The sequence below is a fragment of the Protopterus annectens genome, chromosome 4.part1 (genome assembly GCF_019279795.1).
Source record: "Protopterus annectens isolate FY-2018-M chromosome 4.part1, PAN1.0, whole genome shotgun sequence".
Lineage (NCBI taxonomy): Eukaryota > Metazoa > Chordata > Ceratodontiformes > Protopteridae > Protopterus > Protopterus annectens.
In genome coordinates this window covers 761,006,091-761,030,322 of record NC_056734.1, presented here as the reverse complement: position 1 = coordinate 761,030,322, position 24,232 = coordinate 761,006,091, and the positions used below count along the sequence as shown (strand labels likewise).

The window sequence follows — 24,232 nt, the reverse complement described above, 5'->3', positions numbered from 1 at the left end:
ACTTGTGGATCTAGTTTCCAGTCGTGAGGGTCCATGAGGTTTCTACTTAGTTCGTCTGCCAGAGTATTTGTCTTTCCTGGCAGGAATTGTGCTTGCAGATACACTTGATAAGTCAATGCTGTGTTCCACAAAGTCATGGCTTGCCTGCAGAAGGGGTAGGAATGTGTGCCCCCTTGCTTGTTTATGTACCACATGACTGTAGTATTGTCCGTCTTTAGCAACAGTTGTCCTGGATGGAGTAGATCCTTGAAGGCTGTCAGGGCATTCTGTACAGCTAGCATCTCTTTTTGGTTGATATGAAGATGCATTTGGCTTGCGGGCCATGTGCCCTGAATACATTTTCCTGCCATGTGTGCCCCCCAGGCATAATCCGATGCATCTGTTAGTGTCTGCCTGGCTGTGGGTAAAGTGAATGGCTGTCCCTTGTTGTGGTGAGAGGCCAGTGCCCACCATCAAAACTCCTGTTGCAGAAAGAGAATGAGGGTAATTAATGTTTCCAGGCTGTGGCAATGTTGAGTCCAAACACTTTTTAGATACCATTGTAGCTTCCTCATATGTAGTCTTGCATATGGAATTAGCAGAATGCAGGATGCCATGAAGCCCAAAGCCTGCAGAATTTTTCTTGCAGGTAACTGGGTTTTTGTTGCCATCTTTTCAAAGTAAGAAGTCAGTTGCCTTTGTCTGGCGTGAGATAAGCCATCTGGGCAGTTGTATTTAAGCTTGCACCCAGGAATATTATCTCTTGAGAGGGTACTAGTTTTGATTTCTTTTCGTTTACTGTGTACCCTAGGCAAATTAATAATCTTTTTACAAACGCCAGATGCTTTAGTAGAATGTCCTTGCTCTCTGCTTGAATAAGGCAGTCATCCAAGTAGGGATATATTTAAATTCCTCTTTGTCTGCAAAATGCAATTACTGGTGCCAGGCATTTTGTGAAGACCCTGGGCGCAGTAGATAAGCCAAAGGGCAATGCAGAGAATTGGTAGTGCAGTGAGCTAGCTATGAATCTGAGGTATCTTCTGTAAGATTGTCTGATTGGGACACGCAGATATGCCTCTTTGAGGTCCAAAGTTACGAGCCAAGCCTTCTTGCCCAGCATCGGCAGAAGTTGCTGCAGTGTCAACATTTTGAATTTTGGAACGTCCAGGAAAGTGTTTAGAATAGACAGGTCCAGTATTGGTCTCCATGCTTTGTCCTTTCTGGGTACCAGGAAAAGTCATGAGTAAATTCCTTGTCCCTGCTTTTGCTGTGGTACTCGCTGAATAGCCCTCATGTGCATGAGAGATTAAATTTACTTTTGTGCTTCTGCCCATTGATTGTGTGACATGTCTGGCATACCTTTTGTCTTTGGAAGGGTGTGAAAGTGGAACCTGTAGCCCTGAGAAACAATATTCAGTACCCATTTGTCTTGGGTGATCATGTGCCAATTTTGTGAAAAAAGTGCTAGCTTTCCCCCTAAGGGTGCTGCCAAAAGATAAGTGCTTGGCATTGGCAGTGGAAAGTCATTGGGACTGTTTCCTATTTGGCTGTGATTTGTCTTCTCCGCTTTTGGATGTAGAAGCACCCCATTGTTTAGGCCTGTATAAGCCTTGGGGCTGAGATCTGCCTCTAGGGCGTCTGTATCTGCCTTTTTGTGGCCTATCTGACACTGGCAAGGACCAATTCTTAGAAGGCCAGTTCCTGCTAAATCTGGGTGGCTGAACCTGTAGAAAATCCTTTACTGTCTGCATAGATTTCGCTTTATCCTCCATTTTTTTTAACACCTCTTCTGCCTTAACACCAAAAAAAGTATCATGCTGTAATGGAGCATCCAATAATTTTGCTTTAACATGATCAGGCAGATTCTGTTCCTTTAACCAAGCATGCCTTCAAATGACAGAGCCTGTAACAACGGCCCTGCAAGAGGTCTCTAGTGAATAAAAACCACACTGCAAAGTATGCTTTCCCACTTGTTCAGCTGCATGCAATAAACCCTGCATTTCCTTGTTTTCAGAACATTCAGAATATGTCAGCATTTTCTGCTTAAGCAGAGACATTAAGTAATGCTGATATTTAAGCATATGAAACTGGCAATTTAAAGCCCTTACAGCCAAAGTAGCAGAGGTGTAAACTTTTTTCCCCCATCTGTCCAGTGCTCTAGAATCCCTATCAGAGGGGACAGGATTTTTTGCAGTGGAAGCCTTGACCCCTTTGGGACCCTGAGAAATAGTTTCTGGGTCAGCAGCAGGGTTTTTATATAGAAATGTATGAGAATCTGGGACCCTGTAGTACCTGTCTGTCTTAACGGGAGCAAGGGGTAAAAAGTCAGGAGACAGACATAACATATCTATTGTCTATATATCTATATATATATCTATAGGATCTATTGTCCTCAAGATTGGAAAATGGATGCCATGTCCTTTCCTTGGAAAAAAATGGTTTGTTTATGCCTTCCCCCCCACTCCAAAAGGAATGGTAACTCCCTATTAGCCAAGGCAGCACTAGTCTCCCCTCATCTTCCACTTAACCAAGGGCCATCACCAAAAGCTTCCCTCCATAGTGGACTTGCTCACACAGCAGAAGGGCTCACCCCTTTATCCCAACATTCATCCCTCAGCCTGACAGTGTGGATCGCAGGATTCTGATCCCTTTTAGACACCAGTTTTCTGAGGGCATGCTTATAGTTCTTCAGGAGGCAAGAAAACCTACCAGGAAATCATGCATAATGAACTAGAGAAGATTTACTATAGGATGTCAGACAAAAAACTCAGGACCCACTACAGGCTAATACCCCAGTTTTCCTTTCTTGTTTATGTGAGCTGCTGTAGTCTTGCTTGGTATACTCCTGCATTAAGGCACACATTTCAGCCATATGTTCATGCCTGCTATTGGATCCACCACTTCTGTCCAGACCAGTTTTTGAAAAGTGTACTGCACCTAAAACTACCAAGGAAAGCTAGTCCCCCCTCCTTGAGACCTCAGTTTTGTGCTGAAAAAACTTGCTCTCCTTTTTAGCAGCATCTGCCTTTCCAAAATGTTGTACTTGGAAAACTATCCTTTTGGTGGTAGTCATCTCATCCAGAGAAGTGTCTGAGTTACAGGTCCTTATGGCAACCCCCCTTCCCTAATTTTCATAAGGACAGTATGTCTTTGAGGGCCAGTCCGTCCTTCATGCTAAAAGTGTTAAATGAACTGTCCCTAATTCAGACCATAAATCATCCCACTTTCTTCCCCAATCTACAAAATAAGGGAGAAAGGATTTTACATGTTCTGAATGTACATAGACAACTCAGATTTTACCTGGATAAGACTTGGGATAGTCAACAAGTCAGACCAATTATTTGTTACTTTTCAGAATTCCAAGTTAGGGAACCCAGTTTCAAAGCAAACTATTGCTAACTGGATTTCTAAATCCATTGCCTTTTACTATACTGAATGTGGAAAATCCTTACCCTTTCCAACATTTTCTGATTCTACCTGGGCAGTCGCCTCATCTGGAGCATTTTACAAGGGCATTGACACTAGGACAATTTTAGAAGCAGTTGCTTGTTTTCCTGAGAATACTTTCACCAAACATTACAGAGTAGATGCCTTTTCTAAGTCCATAGTCACTTTCACCAGGTCAGTCCTCTCTTGTTTAATGACAATTCTCCTATATCCCTTCCATTCACCCTTAACACCTCTTAAGCTTTGGGAATCACACAACAGTTTGTAATACTGCAACAGTAATCTAGGGAAGGCATAATACAGTTGTGTAAGAACTTAAAATAACTATAATTGTCCTACTGGTCACTCTTGCAGTATTCTTCACCTCCCTACCCCCCCCCCCCTCTGATTCTTCCTTCTTTTTCTTCTTATGGATCAAGTGGGATCACGGTCTTTCTGCTTCTTAGCTGACCAGTTCTTTTGTCTCGTAGCTAGATAAAGTAAAAAAAAGTAGTAGTAGTGTGTGTGTGTGTGTGTGTGTGTGTGTGTGTGTGTGTGTGTGTGTGTGTGTGTGTGTGTGTGTGTGTGTAGTGAAACAGCTGACAGGATGGCTGAGGCCCCGAAGCCTGGGTTCAAAAAATGCACAAAGTGTGACTATAGGATTTCACCGGCTGATGGCCACACTCTGTGCGTGGTTTGCTTGGGGGTTGCTTACCTCCAGTCCCCCTGTCCTATTTGCCCTGGGTTTAACCCTGGAGCATTTAAGGACAGGTGGGACAAATTGATCCTTAAGGGTCTGTTGTCCTCTTCTGCTGGGACTGCAGTCCCTTCTTCCCCTGTGGGAAAAGCAGTGGCTGCTGCTTCTTCCTCCCCAGCCTCTGGGACTCGCACTCCCGCCAAGAGGCCCGGGGAGGGGGATCAATCTAAAAAGGACCAGTCTCACAAGCAATCCCCCGACGTACCCATGTTGCAGCATGGCCTTACACCTACTGAGAGTTCCTCTACAAATATCACAAATTTACAACTGGTTAAGGTTCATATGCAGCTCTGCTGCTAGAGAGCATTCGTGTCTGCCCATTTTGCTCCACTTTAAATAACTGACACCTTAATCTTTAAGCAGTTGTATATGAACTAATGCACGTGTGTAGGAATGCTTTTCATTTTTAAATCTTTTCTCAAAGTGTAAGCTTTTTTTCAGCATGTTCTGTTGCATCTAACCTTCTGAACCATCTCTAATATGTGCAAGTCACACACTCTCCATACTTTTGCCAGAAATCTGGAATAGCATTCTTGGTGTGATGTATGGACTGCCCACTCAAACATCTTTTCTGACAAGGCTAAAGTCCTGTCATTTTGTTAATCTATATGCAGATATTTTTGCTGCCACCTAAGCCTACAACATTTCCAGAACTGTCCCTGTTTAATAGATTAATAAATGTCAACAACTATTAGAGTGCCGCCACTGTGTGTTTGTGCTTCCTTACTAGATGGAACTGCTATTATCAGTACTTGCTTCGCTTTGTGAAATTGAAAACTGGCTAAACAACTACCAACTGATACTAACCCCCCAAAACACACAGTTAATGTTATTCCATTCAACCAAACACAATGACCCCCTTCTTTTTTCATTCTCTCATTCTCTCAGCCAGTAACAACCTCATCACCCCAGTAGCTGAGGCCAAACTCCTAGGCGTCACAAATGATCAGCAACTTAAATAAAACAAACACATATCTCAAAAGTACACAAGAAGCTAGGATGCCTCTATCATAGCAAACCGTTCCTAACCCCCCCCCCACCCCGAGTCTAGAACGACTGTAGCCAGGTCTCATCTCCTATCATCATTACTGTATGCCTCTCCAGTTCTAACCAACATTAATAAAATAAAACAGACCTGACCCAAACTCTCCATATGCTACAGTAAAATACCTAGGTTCGTAGCCAGTGCCAAATCCCATTCCCACCACTACCAATCTCTACTTAAACTACATTGGGTGGAATTTCCAAATTTACTACACTATCACCAACTCATCATAGCTCATCAAATTCTTTACCAGACAGACAAAACCCCTGCTGTAGCTGGCATGTTAAGTTTCCACAACTCCAACAGGACATTACGATCCAGTAACAAATCCCTGACTGAAGTCAATCCATGAAAGAATAGCTCTGGAGAAGTCCTATTCTCCTATGAGGTCGCAAAAGCATGGGACACCCTCCCTCCCAACCTCAGGCTACAAAATTGCACAACCATATTTAATAACCTCCTTAAATCATACCTTTATGCTAACCCTAATTGCATCTGCAATGACCCCACCTGAATCCTCACCCCACTGTAGGAAACCTACCCCCTAAGCTCTGATGTTCACTTTACACTGACACCTGTGTGCATAAAACACACTGTAAATGTTATAAATATGTACCTACTTTGAAACTCATTCTACACTGACTCCTAAGTGCAATGTGTAGTGTTGTAAATATGTACTTATGCATGTATACTGTATTACTACTGTAAGGCATGTGATTCTCCTCACTGTACTATGACATTGCTTTGCATTTAATTGTCTTCTGCCTTGTATGTTAGCATTCTGCCATTTTGTTACCCAACTTATATTATTGTAATCAACTGTCACTCTTTAATAACCTATGTATTTCACATTGTAACTTCTTGGAGCTTTTCTCCCCAGGACTCTGCTGAAAATGGACACCTACTGTCCAGTCGGATTTATCCTGGTAAAATAAATGTTAAATAAAATAAATAAATAAATAAATATCTACATCTACAATATCTAGTATATGTGGAATAGCAAGAGGTCTGTGCTGAGGCAGTAAAAGAAAATCTCTGAGCCTTTTCTTAGATTCTGAATAATCTTGGCTCTCCCAGTGGAAATGCTCCCTCATGGTGTGCAGGGTTTCCCCAAAAGAATAGTCCTCAGGAGGAGAGGCTGAAGGGATAGATTCTTCAGCATCAGGGTCCTCATAGGGAGGAAGAGAGTATCCCTGTTCTGAAGAGGAGTCAGATGAAATGGAAACCTGATCAGAAGAATCATATTCAGTGTCTTACCTAGGCCTCTTATCAGGAGGGGGATGGGAACCCCTGATCAAAGTAATTGGGTCTTCGGCCATTTTGAGCATCTGTTTCTTAGGCATGGAAGTTTGTCCAGGAGAATGCTGTACTTGTTTCTTTGTCTTTAAAGCTGTTTTAGTCTTTGTCTTGGATGCTGAGGTTGGCTTGATATATAGCTGTGTAGGTCTGAAAATACCCTCAGAAGCAGATGCCTGCTCAGCGGCTCTGGACCCATCTGAGGGATTAGTTTCCGAAGGCCCAACACCTTAAGTATCCAGAGGCCTAGCTATCTCCACGTGGGAGTTGGTGGCAGCCTGTGGCTCTGAGGTAGTGGGTGTCAGGGGCTGCGAAAGCGCCTCACTGAGAACCAGTGACTGGCCTAGCGGAGGCTTCATCGTCAGTTTTGGACCTCGGATGCCTGTCCTTTTCTTTTTCCTTGCGCTTTTTATGAACTCCGGTCATCGGCTGTTCAGACGGCATTATATAGTTAAACCTTCGGCCAAAGTAATGAAAGGCAAAATCATACTGACGCTTAATAGTGCGTTGGTTAAATCTAGCACAAAACCGACAACTAGCAATGTCGTGGTCAGGGCCTAGGCAACGAATACAGTAAGAATGAAAAACCTTATGAGGTATTTGTTTCTCACAAGAAATACAATTGTTAACTTTTTCTGACATCGGTCTGGAGCAAGAAAAAAGTTTCCCCAACGGGGTACTTCGCTTTATTGAAGACTTCGGATCTGAAATTCAATTTAGAAAATCTCAGGAGTCGGCCGACCGGCACTTGCGAACTGCTTTTGCTTTGGGTACCGCGCGGCAAGAAAGACTGGAGAAAATGGCGTCAGCTGCATCTTGTATATCCCTGGCGCACTGACGTCAGGGAAGAGGTGACAGCAACCGACGCCGGACCTGGACTTTGGAATTCAGGCCGACTGCAGGTAGCCTGCCAGCAGGATAACCCAAGTGTAATAACTGTAACAGTGAAACACGATGAACATCTGTACTATGTTCTTCGTGTTTCACTGTTGCAGTCATCACACTTGGGTTGATTCCTGAGGAAGGGTGGAGGCAGTCAAGAAGTGTTACAGCTGGCTAGCAGGTCTTGCAAGACTGCTGTAGCAAATCCAGCTCTGGATTCAGAAAAAAATCGGTAAGTGGTAATGCTTGGTGAGGGTGTGTACAGAACTTCAGGTTGCAGCTTCTATAATGTCCCTGGTAAGGACTCCCCTGAGAAATGCTGTACAGGTGGAAGTAGCCCTAGTGGAATGTTGTCTGATCCCCTGTGGGGTAGGTTTTCCATGGTGCTTGTAGCAGAAATGGATGCAGTGTGCTATCCATTTGGAAATGGTTTGTTTTGAAATGGCCTTGCCCTCTGCCCCTGTAGCAAAGCTGACTAGTAGCTGGTCAGATTTTCTGAAAGATTTAGTCCTGTCAAGGTAGAACCTGAGTTGTCTGTGCATGTCCAAGGAGTGCAGGATCCTTTCCCCTTTATTCTGAGGATTAGGGAAGAAGGTTGGCAAATGGATGGACTGGTTCAGAGCCACACTGGACACCACCTTAGGCATAAAGGATGGGTTAGTCCTCAAGGAAATCCTGTCAGCATGGAAAATAATGAAGGGTTCCACAGCCATTACCACCTGTAACTCAGACACTCTTCTTGCTGAAGTTATGGTTAAAAGCAAGGCTGTTTTCCGAGAGAGGAATTTTAACTCTGCTGAAGCAGCAGGCTCAAAAGGGGGGAGCGTGAGCTTTTCCAGTACAAAGTTAAGGTCCCAGGCAGGGGTGGGTGCTCTCCTAGGGGGCCTTAAGTTGTTAGCCCCTCTCAGGAACTGTTTGATGAGAGGGTGATAAAATAGAGGTGGCTCAGTATTATAATGAGCTGAGGCATGAATCTTAATAGAGGAGAAAGATAGGCCTCTGTGGAGGAGCTCTGCTAGGTAATCCAGGATTAGAGGTTAAGAGGGCACTGCTGTGTCCTTTCCTTGAGACTGATTCCAAGAACAATATCTTTTCCACTTTTCAGCATAGGATTTCCTAGTACTAGGCCTTCTGGTTTTAAGAATGACATCCACAGCACCTGTTTGCTGAGGGTTGCTGGTGGTGTATTCAGGGGATAAGCCAGGCTGCAAGGTTTAGGGTTTGCAACTGTGGATGCAAAATATGTCCCTTCTGCTGAGACAGCAGGGTAGGAGTCTGGTGAAGGTGCCAGTGTGGCACTGTTGTCAGACTGTGTAAGAGTGGGTACCAGTGCTGACGTGGCCAGGCTGGGGCAATAAGAACTGCCCTTGGCCTGTCCTGTTTGATCTTGAGTAGTACTTTTGAGAGGAGGGACAGGGGGGAAGGCATAAATTGAGAGGTTTTCCCATGGGAAGGACAGGGTATCCACCTTCCAAGCCCTGCTGTGAGGGTTCCTTGGTGCAGAATTTGCTCAACTGGTGGTTCTCGGGGGAGGCAAAGAGGTCCACCTCTGGTGTCCCCTACACCTCTGGATCAGAAGGTTGAAGGTGTTGGGCTCCAATTTCCACTCATGTGGGTCTAGGAGATTTCTGCTCAAGTCGTCTGCCAGTGAATTTTGTTTGCCTGGCAGGAATTGAGCTTATAGATGTACTTGGTTGCTCAAGGCTGTGTTTCACAGAGCCATGACTAACCTGCAGAGTGGGTAGGAAAGCGTTCCCCCCTGCTTGTTTACGTACCACATAAAGTACAGTTTTGTACCTACCATAAATGTAGATGTCCAATAGGTATGCATCTGCAGTCCTTACATATGGGTTGTCCTGCCTCAGGCAGCCCCTCGGTCGGCCGGATTCCAAAGTCTGGGTCTGGCGTCGGCTGATGTCGCCCCTTTCCCGACGTCAGAGCGCCTGGGATATAAAAGCGTCAGCCGACGCCATCTTCCTCAGTTTTTCTTGCCCCAGATGCCAGTTGCATTCTAAGTAAGGCTAGATTTGGAGAGATGAAAAAATTCCAAACATGTACAGCAATAAAAAACAAATACACCATAAAAGATAACCCCAGCTAGCTACAATGAGGGATGGGTACCCAAAGTATACCACAGAGGGGTAGGAGGGAGGGAAAGCCTGACTGCAGATGCATACCTATCGGACATCTACATTTATGGCAGGTACAAAACTGTACTATGTCCTTCAAGGATGCATCTGCAGTCCTTACATATGGGTAGAGTACCATAGCCAAGCTGGGGGAGGTAGGACCTAAGAAAAGGATGGTGTAGCTAACATGCCCTGCAGGACTGCAGTAGCAAAGCCTGCTCTGGATCTGGAATATAAGGGCAAGTTGTAATGCTTGGAAAATGTATGCACGGAGCTCCATGTAGCAGCTTCTAAAATGTCCTTTGAAGCCACCCCTCTTAAGAAGGCTGTGGAGGTGGCTGTTGCTCTGGTGGAATGAGGCCTTATGTTAGCTGGCACAGTTTTTCCATGAAAGGAGTAACAGAACCGAATGCAATTTCCTATCCATTTTGAAATTGTCTGTTTGGAAATTGCTTTTCCTTGTACACCAGCAGCATATGCTACAAAGAGTTGGTCAGTTTTTCTGTAAGTCTTAGTTCTGTCCAAGTAGTAGCGCAACTGCCTGTGGATGTCCAAAGTATGCAGAAGTTTCTCTCCTTTATTTTGTGGATTTGGAAAGAAGGTAGGCAGGTGAATAGTTTGGTTCAGTGAAACCCTGGATACCACCTTTGGCATGAATGAAAGATTGGTTCTCAAAGAGACTCTGTCCTGATGAAAAATGAGAAATGGCTGTACTGCCATGAGGGCCTGTAACTCAGATACTCTTCTTGCTGAGGTTATGGCCAGAAGGAAGGCAGTCTTCCAAGACAGGAATTGTAGTTCTGAAGATGCTGCTGGTTCAAAGGGAGGAAGAGTTAATTTTTCCAACATGAAGTTAAGGTCCCATGTAGGCACTGGTGGTTTCCTTGGAGGGTTGATGTTTTTTATCCCTCTTAGAAACTGTCTTAGCAGAGGATGAGAGAATACAGGTGGATCAGTGTTGTACTCTTCTGGAATTGCTGAAGCATGTATCTTTATGGAGGAATAAGAAAGGCCATTATGGAGCATTTCAGCAAAATATTCCAGGATATGTGGGATGCTCATCACTGTCGGATCTTGACCCTTTGCGGTGTTCCAGGTACGAAATCTTTTCCATTTTGCTGAATATGCTTTTCTTGTGGAAGGCCGCCGGGCTTCCATGATGATATCCTGTACCCTCTTGGATAGTTTATCCTGGCGAGGAGTCAAGGAATCTTCCAGGCTGTTAGCTGCAAGGTTTTTAGGCTGGAGTGCAGAGTCTTGTAATTGTGCTGTGTCAGAAGAAGTGGCCATTGTGGTAGAGGCCAAGGTTTTGTGTGTGACATGCTCTTTAACAGTGGGTACCAGTGTTGTCTTGGCCAGTCCGGAGCTATCAGAATTACTTTTGGATGCTCTGTCCTGATCTTCAGTAAGACCTTGGTCATTAATGGCAGCAGTGGAAATGCATATACTGTTACAGCATTCCAGCTGAAGGAGAGGGCGTCCACTTTCCATGCTTGAGGATGGTATGTCCTTGTGCAGAATTTCCTCAGTTGATGGCTGTGGTGGGAGGCAAAAAGATCTATGTCAGGCCTTCCCCATGTTTGAGTTATCTGGAGAAAGATATCTGGGTGCAACATCCATTCATGTGGATCCATGATGTTTCTGCTCAGGCTGTCCGCCAGTACATTGTCTTTTCCTGGTACGAACTGGGATTGTAGCTCTATATTGAGTTTTAGGGAAAGTTCCCACAGATTCATTGCCAGCCTGCAAAGAGGGTATGAATGGGTACCTCCTTGCTTGTTTATGTACCACATAACTGTGGTATTGTCTGTCTTTATTAACAGGTGACCTTGGTGCAGGAAGTGCTTGAAGGCCTCGATGGAATGTATCACTGCCAGCATTTCCTTTTGGTTGATGTGCAGATGCAATTATTTTTGTGTCCATTGTCCTTGAATGCATCTGCCCTCCATGTGCGCTCCCCATCCATGGTCTGAGGCGTCCGTTGTAATGGTTTGGCTGATATGTGGCTTGCTGAAAGGCAGGCCCATGTTTGACTGGCTTGCTTTTGCCCACCACAGGAATTCCTTTTGAAGGCATGGAATGAGGGGGATCAAAGTTTCTAGGCTGTGACTGTGCTGAGACCATAGACTCCTTAGGTACCATTGTAGTTTCCTCATATGCAGCCTTGTTTGTGGAATCAGAAGAATGCAAGATGCCATGAAACCCAGGGCCTGCAGGATTTTCCTTGCAGTTAGCTGGGTTTGTGTTTTCAGATTTCTGAAATAAACCGGTAATTGTGCTTGTTTTTCTTCTGTGAGAAAAGCCATTTGGATGTTTATATCCAGTTTTGCACCCAGGAAAATTATTCGTTGGGATGGAACAAGTCTTGATTTCTGAATGTTGACTGTGTATCCCAAGGCCTGTAGTAGTTGGATGGCATAGTTTAAGTGTTTTACCAGTGTTTGCTGGCTGTCCGCTTGTATGAGGCAGTCGTCCAGGTATGGGTATATTTGAATCCCCTGAAGTCTGCAATGTGCAATTACTGATGCCAGGCATTTCGTGAATACTCTGGGTGCAGTAGATAAGCCAAAGGGCAATGCTGAGACTTGATAATGCTCTGAACCTGCAAGAAATCTGAGGTGTCTTCTGCAACTTTGTCTGATAGGGACATGCAGGTCTAGAGTTACCAGCCAGGACCCCTTGCCCAGCATGGGAAGGAGTTGCTGTAAGGTCAGCATTTTGAATTTTGGCATGATGAGGTAAGTATTCAGAGCGGACAAGTCCAGAATAGGTCTCCATTGCTTTTCTTTTCTTGGATCAAGGAATAGTCTGGAATAAAATCCTTGGCCTTATTCTGTGAGAGGAACCCTTTCTATAGCTTTCATTTGCAGTAGTTTGGAAATTTGTTTGAAAGCCTCTGCCCTTTGGTTTGGTGGCAGGTTTGGCATGCCTTGTCTTTTTGGTAATGTATGAAAATGGAATCTGTATCCTTTGTCTATTATTTGCAGTATCCATTTGTCCTTTGTAATACTGTGCCAATTTTTTGAGAATAAAGATAGCTTTCCACCCAAAGGTGCTTCCAATTGAGCCCTGGTTGGCGGGGTCAAAGTCAAGTCATTGAGGTGGTCCTTGTGTAGAAGTTGTAGGTCCTGCAGTACCTCTCTGGTTAGGAGGTTGCCATTGACGGCCTCTGTAGGAGCCTCAAGCTTGCTCTCTACCTCTGGCACGCCTGTTTCTGCCTCTTTGAAATTTTTCTGTGTCCGGAAAGGACCAATTCTTAGAAGGCCAATTTCTGCTGAATCTTGGTGGTTGGACCTGGAGAAAATCTTTAACTGTTTGTACTGATTTAGCCTTTTCCTCAAATTTCTTTAAGACCTCTTGAGCCGTGGAGCCAAATAACTTTTGCTTTTCCAGCGGAGCATCCAGAAGCTTTGCTTTAACATGATCTGGCAGTGTTTGTTCCTTCAGCCAAGCATGTCTACGTATGACTGCACCTGTCATTGCTGACCTACATGAAGTTTCCAATGCATCATAACCACACTGCAAGAAATGGTTGCTAACCTGCTGGGAGTTATGTACCAGATCCTGAAGTGCCTTGCGATCTAGGGGTTCAGGCGAAGATAGTTTTTTATGCAATTCATCTAACAAATACTCTTGGTACTGTATCATATGGAATTGACAATTTAATGCCCTCATAGAAAGAGTGGAAGTATACACTTTTTTACCCCATCTCTCTAAAGCCCTGGACTCCCTTTCAGAAGGAAGTGGGTTTTTAGTAGTGGTGGTTGCAACCCCTTTAGGGCCCTGGGAAATAGTTTCTGGGTCAGCAGAGTGGGCCTTGTAAAGGAAATGATGAGAGTCCGGGACCCTGTAGTACCTGTCGGGTTTGACAGGAGCCGGAGGAAGGGAGTCAGGGGAAGTACTAGACTCAGAGTACACATCATCAATGACATTTAAAACAGGAGGAATAGCCAAAGGTCTATGCTGAGGTAAATGCAAAAAAGTCCTTAACCTTTTCCTGGAATCAGAGAATTCCTGGCCCTGCCATTTGAAATGCTCTCTCATTGAGTGAAGGGTCTCCCCAAAGGACAACTCTTCAGGAGGGGAGGCCGAGGGAATAGATTCCTCTGCATCAGAATCCTCATAGGCCGTAAAGGCCTCCTCCTGGTAGTCTGATAGGGCAGAGTCATCTGAGGACTCATCAGAAGACTGGGGATCTGCTTGCTCAACCCTGGGCCTTTTGTCTTGAGGTGGTTGAGAGCCCCTGTCCGGATGTGGCTGAGAGCCCCTAATTAAGGAAATAATGTCCTCAGCTAAAGTTAAAATCTGTGAACCGGTAGTGGATCCCTGAGGAATAGCCTTGGGAGGGACAGATTTTGGCTGTTTAGCAGCTTTAGCACGTGTAAATGCCTTTATGGACATGGATACAGGAGGCCTGGCTGCCCCACGTGCTGGAGTAGTTTTATCCAGAGAAAGGGTGTCGGACATTTCCAGAGCACCGGTTTCAGAGGGAAATTCTATGACCGACTCAGGGGTGGCCTCCGGGACCGAGGTTGTCGGTTGTGCGGTTTTGTCGGTCGGAAGCACCAAGGATTCGGTTTCAGCAGAGACCGAGACACTCGCGGTAGGCCTAGGCGTGGTTTCGGCCGAAACCACGGTCCGCGTGTGTCGGTCCTTGTCCTTCCGTTTTTTGGGTAATTGAGGTGTCGGAAGCTCCGACGGCATGTTGTAACAGTACTTTTCCCCAAAAAATTCCTCTGCAAACTCCGCCCGACGCCTAAGAGTGCGTCTGTTGAAAGAAGCACAGGCTGCACAGGCCAAGACATCGTGGTCTAGGCCTAGGCAAGGTAGGCAGTAAGAGTGGAAATCCTTATGAGGTATTTGTTTCCCACAAGATAAACAATTATTAACTTTAACCATTAGATCTGACATTGGCTGAGGCAAGAAAGAGTCCCCAACGGGGTACTTAGCTTTTTGAAGTCTTCGGTAGCTGAAATCACAGGAGCTGGCCGACCGGCACTTGCGAACTGCTTCTGCTTCGGGCACTGTGCGGCAAGAAAGACTGAGGAAGATGGTGTCGGCTGACGCTTTTATATCCCAGGCGCTCTGACGTCGGGAAAGGGGCGACATCAGCAGACGCCAGACCCAGACTTTGGAATCCGGCTGCCCGAGGGGCTGCCTGAGGCAGGACAACCCATATGTAAGGACTGCAGATGCATCCTTGAAGGACATCTGTGGTGTTGTCTGTTTTTTATCAGCAGCTGTCCTGGAAGGATTAGGTATTTGAAGGCTGTCAGAGCATTCTGTTCAGCTAGCATCTCTTTTTGATTGATGTGCAGGGGAATTTGGCCTGGGCTCCAGTGGCCCTGAATGCATTTGCCTGCCATGTGTGCACCCACTGCATAGTTGGATGCGTCTGTTGTCAGGGTTTGGGCGGTGAGAGGTTGAGTGAAAGGCAGTCCCTTGTTGTGGTTGCATGCTTCTGCCCACCAAAAGAACTCTGCCCTTAGACAAGGTATGATTGGAATGAGTGTTTCCAGGTCGTGAGAATATTGGCACCAAAGGCTTTTTAATTACCATTGAAGTTTCCTCATATGCAGTCTTGCATATGGAATTAGAAGAATACATGAGGCCATGAATCCTAGGGCTTGCAGTATTTTCCTTGCAGATAGCATGGTTCTGGTTGCCATTTGTTTGAAGTAGTTGGTCAGATAGACCTGTTTTTCTGGAGTGAGAAATGCCATCTGGGAAGTTGTGTCCAAGCTTGCACCCAGGAATACAATCTTTTGAATGGGCACCAGTTGTGATTTCTTTTCATTGAAGGTGTACCCCAATGAAGTGAGAAGGTTTTTTACAAATGTCAGGTGCTGAAGTAGCAATTCCTGACTGTCCATCTGAATCAGGCAATTGTCCAAGTATGGGGAAATTTGGATATTTCTCTGCCTGAAATATGCAATGGCTGGAGCCAGGCACTTTGTGAATACTCTGGGCGCAGAAGATAAGCCAAAGGGAAGTGCAGAGAACTGATAGTGCATAGAGCCTGCCCTGAAGCGTAGATATGTCCTGCATGAATCCCTTATTGGGATGTGCAGATAAGCTTCTTTTAAGTCTAGAGTGACTAACCAGGCATCCTTGGCTAGCATAGGGAGAAGCTATTGCAGGGTAAGCATCTTGAGTTTTGGGACCACCAAAAAGGTGTTGAAAATTGATAGATCCAGGATTGGGCACCAAGAGGCCTCTTTTCTGGGCACCAGGAAAAGTCTGGAGTAGAAACCCTGCCCCCTTTGGTCTACTGGAACAGGTTGAATAGCTCTGACATTGAGCATGGAAAGTACTTGCTTTTGAGCCTCTGCCCACTGGTTCAGAGGAAGGTCTGGAAACCCGCTTGGGGTTGGCAGTGAATGGAAGTATAATCTCTACCCCTGGGATACAATGTTTAGGACCCATCGGTTCTGAGTAATGGACATCCAGTTTTTTGCATGAAGGGCAAGTTTTCCTCCTAGGGGCACAAGTAATTGGGCAGGGCTGGGAAGGATAATTGAAAAGTCATTGTGAGTTTTTTCCATAAGGGGGTGGCTTATCACTCCCTGTTTTTGAGGTGGGAGCACTCCATTGCTTAGACCTCTGCATACCCTGAGACTGTAGTCTGGGTGGCCTGTTTCCCCTGGGTTTGGACTGAGAAGGCCTGGAAGGGGCTGGAAAGGACCAGTTTTTTGAAGGCCAATCCCTACTGAATTTAGGTGGCTGCACTTGTAAGAATTCTTTAACAGTTTGCATAGATTTTGCCTTTTCTTCCATCTTTTTAAGAACTCCTTCTGCTTTGGTGCCATACAAACAGTCATTATTTAAAGGAGCGTCTAGTAATTGTGATTTGACATGATCTGGCAATGTTTGTTTCTTCAGCCAAGCATGCTTTCTCAGTACAGACCCAGTGACTGCAGCCCTGCAAGATGCTTCTAGGGCATCAAAGCCACACTGCAAAGTATGCTTACTAACTTGGTCTGCAGAATGCATTAACTCTTGTAAATCTTTATTTTCTGCACAATCTGGAAGTAACCCCATTTTTTAAATTAGTTCCATAATAAGTTGCTGGTACTTCAACATGTGAAACTGGCAATTCAGTGCCCTGATGGCAAGATTTGCAGAGGTATATACCTTCTTACCCCATCTGTCTAGAGCTCTGGAATCCCTTTCTGAAGGGGTAGGGGTTTTGGCTGTAGTAGTCTTAATACCTTTAGGTCCCTGGGAAATGGTCTCTGGATCCGCAGTAGGATTCTTGAAAGAGAAATTTGTGAGAATCAGGTACTCTGTAGTACCGGTCAGGTTTTCTAGGGGCTGGGGATAAAGTGTCTGGAGTAAGACTGGATTCCATGAAGACATCATCTACATCATCCAGGACAGGGGGTATAGCTAGAGGCCTGTGCTGAAGCAACTCTAAAAATTCTCTGAGTCGCCTTTCGGACTGAGGGTAGTCCTGGCATTCCCAGTGGAAATGCTCAATTAAAGTATGCAAGGTTTCATCAAAATAAGTCATTGGCTACTGGTCTATAGATTCAGAATGAAAGTCAATTCTTTGTCTCTTAGCAGGGAAAGGCTGGCTTCTCCTAATTAGGGTAATAAGGTCTTCAGCCATTCTAAGCATTTGTTTTTGTGACATAGGAGCTTGAGCATGTGCTTGGGTCTTCAGTTTTCTAGGCGTAGTGCGTACTCTGGGCCAAAGAAACTCGGTAGTTTTAGCTAAAAACAAAGTTGTTGTTTTAATTCGAACATCGGTAGGTTAGAAAATACCCTCAGAAGCCGGTGCATGCACAGCTGCTCTGGACCCATCCAAGGTAGAGATATCCTCAGGTTCCACAATCGAAGAAGCATCTCGCGGCATACCAGACTCCAAATGGGTCTCAGCAGAGGCCTGCGAATCTGTAGAAGCGGGCATCAGGGGCTGCAAAGGCGCCTCACTGAGTACCAGCAGACTGGCGACTACCTTAACGGAAGTGTCGTCGGCAGTTATGGACCTATGTAGTCTGTCTCTGTCTTTATCTTTAAATTTTTTCAGAAGATCAGTAGTCGGATGGCTTAGCGAAGCCATTTCGGAATATGGAGAACGAGAGTGAAAGAATTTAGTAACAAAGATAGCCCGACAACGAATGGTTTGGGCATTAAACAAGGCACAAAACTGACAACAAGGGATGTGGTGGTCTGGGCCTAAACATGTGATGCAGTAAGAATGAAAATCTCTGTGAGGTATTTGCTTTCCACAGGCAAGACAATTGTGAACTTTTTCTGACATCGGTTAGAGCAAGAAAAAAGGATCCCCAACGGGGTACTTAGCTTTAGAAGACTTCAGGTTTGAAACTCGAAAAATGAAAATTTCAGGTAGCGGCCGACTGGCACTTGCGAACTGCTTCTGCTTCGGGCTCCTCGGCAAGAAAGATTGATGTAATGGCATCGGCTGCCTGTTTTATACCCCTGACGACCTGACATCATGGAAGAAGTGACAGCATCAGACGGAAAAAATCCCAGGACTCTGGTATTTGGGCCGACTGAGGGCTACCTGCAGGCAGATAATCCCAAGTGTGATGACTGCAACAGTGAAACACGAAGAACATCTGAAACAGTAATAGTGTCTTAGCCCTCATACATATAACTAATATCAGCTCCACTGTGTCAAGTGTCATAAGTGAAACTGACTGATGGGAAGTGGAACAACAGTAAAAGCGTATGGACTATCCTGTATTCAAACCCAGGGCCATGTGTACGGCAGTCCTACACATACACCTGTTCCACAAGAAGGTTGAGAAAACACTTATCTGTTTTGCAGTTCATTGCTATAAACTGCAATGTCACAACAGTAAAACAAAGGTTGCACACCCTGTACTAGAACCCAGAACCATCTGTACTCCAGCCCTACACTTATACCTGCTGCCACAGGACTAGTTACATGACATTCCCTATTTTAGTAATCATCCTTAAGGTCTCGCTGTTAACCAATGAGCAATGTCACTTTTCAGGTTTACACATTACCCAGTAGTATTAATTGAATGCATCCAGTTTCTATTTTGGCCTGTCTGGGTCCTGTCTGCCCAGTTGTCGAGTTTGCGCAGTGCCATGCTCCGTGCAAACAAGATAATCACAGCCAAACCTGCCATTCATATTTCTCAGGTTCCTGTGTTTGAGCTAAGCAGCCCATTGTACAAACAGTGCCCCCCTCCCAAAAAAAAGAGAGAGTAGTTGAAATAAGGAAAATAAATCTTTGACATACACACTAGAAAATGTTAGTACATGAGATATTTCTACATAGGTCTGCATCTGAACTCTCACTTCAATGCACCTTCAGAACACAAAATGGGTGCCTTATCCCTTTTTGCAACACAAACAGCTTTGCAGCAAAGAATCAGACTCAATCTGCACACAACCAACTGCAACAGCATCAGCATCTATAGTGACATCAAACCATACAAGTGTTATTTGTACATTTATTAGTTTTGGAGGTAGTGCACCTACTGAACACACAACATGTCATGATTATGCTTCCAAATATACAGCTCTATCTTACGTTTCTGTGTTTGTTGGCCATTCTTCATTTATCTGAGCAGTAATCTGAGACATGCAGCGCATAAGCCATTCTATATCACTGACTTTAAAATGTGTGACAATATTAAGAGGAATTAATATCATATGCAGTTGCCAGCAAATGAAGGGTAAGTTGGATGTTAAGGAACACAAACTGTGACTTGTTTTCTGCTTACTTACATTTCCAACCCTATATCTAACACTTTGTAGATCTTACCTGACACACCCAGTGGAAGTAAGGCAGCCAGCATTGCTGTTCTGTTTTCCTTCTCCCAACCACTAATCCCTCACAGCTGCTATCCATTAAAAACAAACCAAACAATGAGGGAGTGCCTGCACTATGTTTGCATCTCCTACATGGATCCAATGTTTTAGGATTCAGCAATTCTAATGAATTCACACGTCATTTGCATCTTTACCATGTTAGCAGTCCTGAATCTACACCATATAAAAAGGCAACCATGTAGCTAGGCAAACTAATGGTGAGGAGACTTGTTTACATTGGTCATACTGCAGATAATGCTACTTCTTCAGAATACAGATGTACAGAGGAGTTCTGACCTTCAGAAGATATTCTTCCATTTGGTCAGCTATATACTGCATATGCTGGAATGTATTTAAAAAAAATCTGAAGCAAAATCATTTACACTTTTATCTGTATGCATTAGTTAGAAGTGTACCGATGACATGGGCATGTTTGGCAAAACATTTCAGAGGTATACATGATTGCCAGTGAATGCTGTGTGATAAATATGTATAAATGTTTCAGGGGCAGTTCCTTTGACAGCACTTTTAGCATTTCAAAGATGATTTGTTAGCAAAATGTGTAATTTTCCTTTTCTTTTGGGGGGAGCAAAGGTAAGTTACTGTTATGGCACAAGCAAGTTCTTTTGTGTGTGGGGGGAGCAAATGTGAGCTATTGTTATGCCACAAGCAAAGACATGTTACTCCTGTTACTCTCCTTGTTTTGCATCCTGCCTGTTGTTCGTATTTCACATATGTAGACTGTTGTATGTTTCTACAGGATACTGAGTGGCTACCTTTTATGTTTTATCTGGAATAAATTATTTGGTACTTATGTGTATTATCCTTCTTTTGTCTTTTAGGACACCTAAGAGTATGCCATTCATGTGTGACAAGCCTCAGAGACCCCCTTCACCAATGCTGAGAACCAGGTCATAGTGGAGCCAGCCTTTAGGCAACATGGTGCTTTTCTACTGGAAAGCAGACGGGGAAATATGGCATGCAGGATGAAAATCTGGTAACAGCTGCTGATCTGAATGCCATGGGTGGCCACAGAAGGACATTTGAGCAGATGTGCCACAAGGCCACTCACATGATCACATCTGCGTGGAGGAGAGCAGTTACAGTGGGCCATGACCAGATGGGTTCTGAGGGAGGCCAATATCAGATATCCAGAGGGCTCACAGAAGAGGGCAGTATAGCATGTTCTGGGTGTGGGAGCAACAGTGTCAAAGACTGTAAGCATATCCCAGGAGGAGTTTACAGGTAGGCTTTGATATCTCAACAGTTGAATACTGCTTTATTGTAAAACTGAAATCAATACGTTACATCTGTGTCACATGTATTTATTTTTTGGGGGGGTTGAAGACTGCTGCAGTTATTAGCTTAGGTTTGAGAGTTGTTAGCCATTGTTCTTGTTGAAAGTATACTTAATGGACATATAACAGGGTAAAAGTATTCCCCCTGTGTTACTGTTAATCGTGATGATGTTGCTCTTAACCTCCTGCTTAACTTCTTCCAGGACTGTCTGGATTACAGAGGAGAATCTCTTCTGCAGATGGTAAGCCAAACATCTTTATGTCAGTACTACTGGCAATTTAAAGAAATATTTTAGTGTGTGCTGTTGATGTCAGGCCTGTGTGTACTGCTGTACTGTCTGCAATAGTGGCAACACTGTTACTTTGTTAGCATACATTGCAGTACAGTAGCGTAGGTATTAATGTATTCATGTGTTTGTTGCTTTTTATCAAGTGATCATGACAGAGGGAGTGTGGACCCTCTTCCACCAGATGTCAGTATATCAGCAGACTCTGATGATGATGCTGGCCAAACTGAGGCACAGTCAGGGGGTGCACATGTGATGTTGACATACAGCCATCTCATGTTATTCCATCTGACACAGAAAGTAGGACTACTCCTATTCATTCCATTGATGCCATGCATATTAGACAGGATGAGGGCAAGGCCCCTGATCAGGGAAGCTTGGCTACTGTGGCTTCACTGTCTGTTGAGTCTGGCTGTAGCCAAAGTGTGGGCCAGGTGCCACGCAGGAGGGTTGATAGGGGTGCTTGGAGGGGGCCTGCTGCCCCTCCTCCACCTGGTGCAGGTGTCTCTTCCCATGTCACTCAACATATGTTTACAGCCATCATGGAGACACAGGCATATTCCCGATAGGTGCTCCAGATAAATACTTAAGGTTGTAGATGTGGCACAGTCTGACAAGTGCAACTGCCTCCACCGTGTTGCTGATTCAGTGGATCACACTGGAATGAGTGGAGTCTGTGATGGAACATCTGCTGGGAGGGGAACAGCATCCACGTCATCTGCTGTCAGCCAACAAGTCCATGCCTGATCACACTAAGAGTGACAGTACTTTCTCGGCTCAATCAGTGAGTGCACTGCCCACACCCAGACGTGGCAGGCGCCATGAAGGGAGCTCATCCAGCAGAGATCAATCACATTCAGGTAGCAGCACTGCATCTGTCTGTGGGCATTGACATGCCAGTGCAACTCCTTGCCAAGCCAGTTCTTGTGGTGATGACAATGATGAACTGCCATCTCATGCATGACTCACACCTGTCTGAAATACCAAGACATTCTCTACTGATTTTCCAGTACAAATCTATGGTGCTAAACTGAGGGCATGCAGACTTGTGAGAGGTATGGCTGTGTGAATCTTTGATGCCTGAGGCTTACTACTTAATAATGGACACACAAAAGTCGAGCAAGTCTCTGCTGTCATATGTTAAGGTACTTCCTGTACAAATCTCCCACCTTTTATTTGCCTACTGGACTAAGTAATGAACTACAAGGATATGCCACACATTCCTATTATTAAAACAATACGTTCCAGGTTCAGGACTTGCCTTATAAATGCAGCAGTTGCCAGTTTTAGTTCAGGGCTGACTATCTGATGCACGTAGTACATGGCCAATACAGAGGGAGGTAAAGGTTGTGTGAGTTGCCTAGCATCAATGTTACTATATGTATGTGAGTAGTAGGAAGGCTTTAGGCCCCTAGGTGGTGAAAGAGCGTCCTATGTATGGTCTCTTAGCCAATGCAAGGGCATACTGAGCATGCCTAAATCTGCCTAGACACCCACAGCAGCTAGTGGTTCCCCTGTTCCCTGGGTGGTGCCTTCATTTCTATATGTGTGCAATCTATGGCACCCAGTACTTCAGGGTAGTGTGGTAGACTGTAGAACTTCTGCATCTTTCTTGCCCTCTCCTCAGAACTATGGGGAAAATATATGTGGTCACTGGTATGTTGGAGTATAGCATTCAGGAATTGGTGGAAGATCCTGGATGTTGATGCCTGTGGCACCACCAGTATGTCCCCTTGTTGGTCTCTGAAAGATACCTGTAGCTAAGATTCTAAGTGCTTCGCATACCTTTGTTTCCACTGGGATTGGTTCCCCTCAGTTGGCTCTGGCTCTGAGTTGAGGACAGCAAAGGTTTCAGAGCTCCTGTAGTGATTCCTTGTCCACCCTGTATCTTCTACAATTTCCACAACATGTGCGTTATGAAAAATTAAACGAGGCCTAAAAACTCTTCTCCTTCTCAGGCTAGGTATATTAGCAGCAGCAGTAGCATTGGCTTCGGCCTGTAGCACATAAAAATGAATTAAAGTAGTAGCAGCCCCTAACACTCTGCCCCTGTAATCTCCTTTCCACGGCTGTATTCCAAACATTTGCAGGAAAAAAACAGCACGGAGTCTACATGGATGCTTTATAGCTTGTTGAATAGCTCCACCATGTTGGATTGGCTGATAAGCATGCAATTCAGCTGCTTATGCTGTACTTGACATGTCAGAGTGTTTACCTTGTTTGGGCGGGGGTTTGCCTCTACATGGCATTTACGGAATGTAAAAGTGTCTGCAGCCGTGACCATGTAGGCTTTATTGAATCCCCCCTGGTGTTTATAAAAATGAGAAGATGGAATTTTTAAATGCTAATATAATGGTCTAGTAGACAAACATTAAGAGTGCTTCTATTTCATGAAAATCAAAAACTAATATCTAGCTTCTCACTGTTCTACTAATTTTGATACGCATACTAATAAGAGGTATCTTTTAGTACGGAATGATGCTGTACATAATCAAAGCCTAATCCAGTGAGAGGTTTTAATTATCTACATACGTGAGCACAATTATTTGACAGAAACATGCTCATTAAAATATTAGTTCAGTGTGAACACATGCTGAGCAGCAATTATGATCAGCTTTGTCAGTATGTTTGTGATAAACCTTCAGAACTCTAAGCTGCATAAAATCAAAATTCCAAAATTCATTCTTTCTTTAAAACAAGAGCGCTCATGTTCTAGTCTGGGCAGAGAAGCAAACTTTTAAGGTCCTCATTCTGTACATTTTTTCATAATTTTAGCACAGCTAATTACAACAGGATGCATTAAAATATACTTAAAAGGTATTAAACAGTGAATGGTCCAGAGATTTCAATGCATCTTATACATGTATCTTACTCTATAAAGACCTGTGCCAATTTACTGAAACAAGACCGGCTATAAGTTTCAAACACAGTCCTTCAATTTAGCAATGTTTTCATCCTGATGGGAATCTCCTTAATAGATATCGGAGTATAAAACTACAGTCCCACAGAACTCATTTACAATCAGGTATGCAGTGAGTTACAAAATAAAAATTCTAAAACTTGAAAAACACGTAATATACCCAAAAGGCAGCATGCAGTTATAAGTCAGTTTACAGTAATATGGGTAGACTGGGACAATTTCTCTTCTAAATTACACAGCTTAACTTTCTGTTTCACAGTGCCTTACCTTATCAGCCCATTGGCTCCTAAAGAAAAGCAGATTGTATTCTAAAAACTATTGTAAAATTAGCAAACCTAAAGCTACATACTTAGCACCCAAGTAAGTGGTTCCCATGTAGCTGAACCATTCAGACATGACT

The 24,232-nt window shown here is 44.3% G+C and overlaps 1 protein-coding gene across 6 annotated transcripts in view; it reads right to left on the bottom strand.

The window, feature by feature from the left end:
• PLCH1 (phospholipase C eta 1) overlaps nt 1-24,232 on the bottom strand; it is a 3,453,772-nt gene that overhangs the window by 1,899,456 nt on the left and 1,530,084 nt on the right. The window lies entirely within an intron of this gene.